Consider the following 5,385-nt stretch of genomic DNA (forward strand, 5'->3'; position numbering starts at 1 on the left):
ACAGCATCTGCAGTCCTTTTTTGTCTCTGAATCAGATTTTTGCTCAGGTCCCTCAATTTCAGCCAGAAAATACCTGAAATCACAGAAAAACACACAAACTCATAGTAAATTCCAGAAAAGTGAATTTTAACTAAAAACTAATAAAAATATACTAAAAACTAACTAAATCCTACTAGAAACATACTAAAAACAATGCCAAAAAGCGTACAAATTATCCGCTCATCACAACACCAAACTTAAATTGTTGCTTGTCCTCAAGCAACTGAGAATCAAAAACATCTATGAAGATCAGTATTAATTAGATGAGCGGGGCTTTTAGCTTTTTGCCTCTGAATAGTTTTGGCATCTCACTCTATCCTTTGAAATTCAGAATGATTGGCTTCTTTAGGAACTTAGAATCCAGATAGTGTTATTGATTCTCCTAGTAAAGTATGATGATTCTTGAACATAGCTACTTATTGAGTCTTGGCTGTGGCCCAAAGCACTCTGTCTTCCAGTATTACCACCGGATACATACATGCCACAGACACATAATTGGGTGAACCTTTTCAGATTATGACTCAGCTTTGCTAGAGTCCCCAATTAGAGGTGTCCAGGGTTCTTAAGCACACTCTTTTTGCCTTGGATCACAACTTTATTTCTTTCTTTTCTCTATTTTTTTCGATTTTTTTTCTTTTTCTCTTTTTTTTCGAAATTTTCTCTCTTTTTTTTCATTGCTTTTTCTTGCTTCAAGAATCATTTTTATGATTTTTCAGATCCTCAGTAACATGTCTCCTTTTTCATCATTCTTTCAAGAGCCAACATTCATGAACCACAAATTCAAAAGACATATGCACTGTTTAAGCATACATTCAGAAAACAAAAGTATTGCCACCACATCAAAATAATTAAACTGTTATAAAATTTAAAATTCATGCAATTCTTTTCTTTTTCAATTAAGAACATTTTTTCATTTAAGAAAGGTGATGGATTCATAGGACATTCATAACTTTAAGGCATAGACACTAAGACACTAATGATCACAAGACACAAACATAGACAAACATAAGCACTAAAATTCGAAAAACAGGAAAATAAAGAACAAGGAAATTAAGGAACGGGTCCACCTTAGTGATGGCGGCTTGTTCTTCTTCTTGAAGATCCTATGGAGTGCTTGAGCTCCTCAATGTCTCTTCCTTGTCTTTGTTGCTCCTCTCTCATGATTCTTTGATCTTCTCTAATTTCATGGAGGATGATGGAGTGTTCTTGATGCTCCACCCTTAGTTGTCCCATGTTGGAACTCAATTCTCCTAGGGAGGTGTTTCGTTGCTCCCAATAGTTTTGTGGAGGAAAGTGCATCCCTTGAGGAATCTCAGGGATCTCATGATGAGTGGGGTCTCTTGTGTGCTCCATCCTCTTCTTAGTGATGGGCTTGTCCTCATCAATAGGGATGTCTCCCTCTATGTCAACTCCAACTGAATAACAGAGGTGACAAATGAGATGAGGAAAGGCTAACCTTGCCAAGGTAGAGGACTTGTCCGCCACCTTATAGAGTTCTTGAGCTATAACCTCATGAACTTCTATTTCTTCTCCAATTATGATGCTATGAATCATGATAGCCCGGTCTACAGTAACTTCGGACCGGTTGCTAGTGGGAATGATTGAGCGTTGAATAAACTCCAACCATCCTCTAGCCACGGGCTTGAGGTCATGCCTTCTCAATTGAACCGGCTTCCCTCTTGAATCTCTCTTCCATTGGGCGCCCTCTTCACATATGACTGTGAGGACTTGGTCCAACCTTTGATCAAAGTTGACCCTTCTAGTGTAAGGGTGTTCATCTCCTTGCATCATGGGCAAGTTGAATGCCAACCTTACATTTTCCGGACTAAAAACCAAGTATTTTCCCCGAACCATAGTAAGATAATTCTTTGGATCCGGGTTCATACTTTGATCATGGTTCTTGGTGATCCATGCATTGGCATAGAACTCTTGAACCATCAAGATTCTGACTTGTTGAATGGGGTTGGTAAGAACTTCCCAACCTCTTCTTCGGATCTCATGTCGGATCTCCGGATATTCACCCTTTTTGAGTGAAAAAGGGACCTCGGGGATCACCTTCTTCAAGGCCACAACTTCATAGAAGTGGTCTTGATGCACCCTTGAGATGAATCTCTCCATCTCCCATGACTTGGAGGTGGAAGCTTTTGCCTTCCCTTTCCTCTTTCTAGAGGTTTCTCCGGCCTTGGATGCCATAAATGGTTATGGAAAAACAAAAAGCAATGCTTTTACCACACCAAACTTAAAAGGTTTGCACGTCTTCGAGCAAAAGAAGAAAGAAGAGAGTAGAAGAAGAAGAAATGAGGAAGAAGGGAATGGCTTTGTGTTCGGCCAAAAAAGGGGAGGAGTGGTGTTTAGGTTGTGTGAAAATGAAGGAGTGAAGGAGGGTTTATATAGGAGAGGGGGAAGGGTAGGGTTCGGTCAATTGAGGGTGGGTTTGGGTGGGAAAGTGGTTTGAATTTGAATGGTGAGGTAGGTGGGATTTTATGAAGGATGGATGTGAGTGGTGAAGAGAAAGATGGGATTTGATAGGTGAAGGGTGTTTGGGGAAGAGGTGTTGAGGTGATTGGTGAGTGGGTGAAGAAGAGAGAGAGAGTGGTGGGGTAGGTGGGGATCCTGTGGGGTCCACAGATCCTGAGGTGTCAAGGAAAAGTCATCCCTGCACCAAATGGCAAGCAAAATTGCGTTTTTAGCCATTTCTGGCGTTAAACGCCGGGCTGGTGCCCATTTCTGGCGTTTAACGCCAGCTTTTTGCCCTTCTCTGGCATTTAACGCCAGTCTGGTGCCCCTTTCTGGCGTTAAACGCCCAGAATGGTGCCAGACTGGGCGTTAAACGCCCATCTGCTAACCTTACTGGCGTTTAAACGCCAGTAGGTGCGTCCTCCAGGGTGTGCTATTTTTCTTCCTATTTTTCATTCTGTTTTTGCTTTTTTCATTGATTTTGTGACTTCTCATGATCATCAACCTACAAAAAACATAAAATAACAAAAGAAAATAGTTAATTATAAAACATTGGGTTGCCTCCCAACAAGCGCTTCTTTAATGTCAGTAGCTTGACAGAGGGCTCTCATGGAGCCTCAGAGATGCTCAGAGCAATGTTGGAACCCCCCCAACACCAAACTTAGAGTTTGAATGTGGGGGTTCAACACCAAACTTAGAGTTTGGTTGTGGCCTCCCAACACCAAACTTAGAGTTTGACTGTGGGGGCTCTGTTTGGCTCTGTTTTGAGGGAAGCTCTTCATGCTTCCCCTCCATGATGACAGAGGGATATCCTTGAGCCTTAAACACAAAGGATTCTTCATTCACTTGAATGATCAATTCTCCCCTATCAACATCAATCACAGCTCTTGCTGTGGCTAGGAAGGGTCTGCCAAGGATGATGGATTCATCCATGCACTTCCCAATCTCTAGGACTATGAAATCAGCAGGGATGTAATGGTCTTCAACCTTTACCAGAACATCCTCTACAAGTCCATAGGCTTGTTTTCTTGAATTGTCTGCCATCTCTAGTGAGATTTTTGCAGCTTGCACCTCAAAGATCCCTAGCTTCTCCATTACAGAGAGAGGCATGAGGTTTACACTTGACCCTAAGTCACACAAGGCCTTCTTGAAGGTCATGGTGCCTATGGTACAAGGTATTGAAAACTTCCCAGGATCCTGTCTCTTTTGAGGCAGTTTCTGCCTAGACAAGTCATCCAGTTCTTTGGTGAGCAAAGGGGGTTCATCCTCCCAAGTCTCATTTCCAAATAACTTGTCATTTAGCTTCATGATTGCTCCAAGGTATTTAGCAACTTGCTCCTCAGTGACATACTCATCCTCTTCAGAGGAAGAATACTCATCAGAGCTCATGAATGGCAGAAGTAAGTCCAATGGAATCTCTATGGTCTCATTTTGAGCCTTAGATTCCCATGGTTCCTCATTTGGGAACTCATTGGAGGCCAGTGGACGTCCATTGAGGTCTTCCTCAGTGGCGTTCACTGCCTCTTCTTCCTCCCAAAATTCGGCCATGTTGATGGCTTTGCACTCTCCTTTTGGATTTTCTTCTGTATTGCTTGGGAGAGTACTAGGAGGGAGTTCAGTAATTTTCTTGCTCAGCTGACCCACTTGTGCCTCCAAGTTTCTAATGGAGGACCTTGTTTCAGTCATGAAACTTTGAGTGGTTTTGATTAGATCAGAGACCATGGTTGCTAAGTCAGAGTTATTCTGCTTAGAACTCTCTGTCTATTGCTGAGAAGATGATGGAAAAGGTTTGCTATTGCTAAACCTGTTTCTTCCACCATTATTATTGTTGAAACCTTGTTGAGGTCTCTGTTGATCCTTCCATGAAAAATTTGGATGATTTCTCCATGAAGGATTGTAGGTATTTCCATAGGGTTCTCCCATGTAATTTACCTCTTCCATTGAAGGGTTCTCAGGATCATAAGCTTCTTCCTCAGATGAAGCTTCCTTAGTACTGCTTGGTGCATTTTGCATTCCAGACAGACTTTGAGAAATCATATTGACTTGTTGAGTCAATATTTTGTTCTGAGCCAATATGGCATTCAGAGTGTCAATCTCAAGAACTCCTTTCTTCTGACTAGTCCCATTGTTCACAGGATTTCTTTCAGAAGTGTACATGAATTGGTTATTTGCAACCATTTCAATCAGCTCTTGAGCTTCTGTAGGCGTCTTCTTCAGATGAAGAGATCCTCCAGCAGAGCTATCCAAAGACATCTTGGATAGTTCAGAGAGACCATCATAGAGAATACCTATGATGCTCCATTCAGAAAGCATGTCAGAAGGACACTTTCTGATTAATTGTTTGTATCTTTCCCAAGCTTCATAGAGGGATTCTCCTTCCTTCTGTCTGAAGGTTTGGACTTCCACTCTAAGCTTACTCAATTTTTGAGGTGGGAAGAACTTTGCCAAGAAGGCATTGACTAGCTTTTCCCAAGAGTCCAGGCTTTCTTTAGGTTGTGAGTCCAACCATGTCCTAGCCCTGTCTCTTACAGCAAAAGAGAATAGCATAAGTCTGTAGACCTCAGGGTCAACCCCATTAGTCTTGACAGTGTCACAGATTTGCAAGAATTCAGCTAAGAACTGATGAGGATCTTCCAATGGAAGTCTATGGAACTTGCAATTCTGTTGCATTAGAGAAACTAATTGAGGCTTAAGCTCAAAGTTGTTTGCTCCAATGGCAGGGATAGAGATGCTTCTCCCATAGAAGTCGGGAGTAGGTGCAGTAAAGTCACCCAGCACCTTCCTTGCATTGTTGGCATTGTTGTTGTTTTCGGCTGCCATGAGTTCTTCTTCTTTGAAGAATTCGGTTAGGTCCTCTACAGAGAATTGTGCCTTAGCTTCTCTTAGCTT

The 5,385-nt window shown here is 41.9% G+C and overlaps 1 non-coding gene across 1 annotated transcript; it reads left to right on the forward strand.

The window, feature by feature from the left end:
- The first annotated feature begins 4,803 nt into the window (after positions 1 to 4,803).
- Positions 4,804 to 4,911, forward strand: LOC112704276 (small nucleolar RNA R71). Its single transcript, XR_003154910.1, has one exon. It is a non-coding gene; the product is annotated as a small nucleolar RNA R71 (small nucleolar RNA).
- The last annotated feature ends 474 nt before the right edge of the window (positions 4,912 to 5,385 follow it).

Source organism: Arachis hypogaea, chromosome 7, assembly GCF_003086295.3.
Source record: "Arachis hypogaea cultivar Tifrunner chromosome 7, arahy.Tifrunner.gnm2.J5K5, whole genome shotgun sequence".
In the NCBI taxonomy this organism is placed as follows: Eukaryota; Viridiplantae; Streptophyta; class Magnoliopsida; order Fabales; family Fabaceae; genus Arachis; species Arachis hypogaea.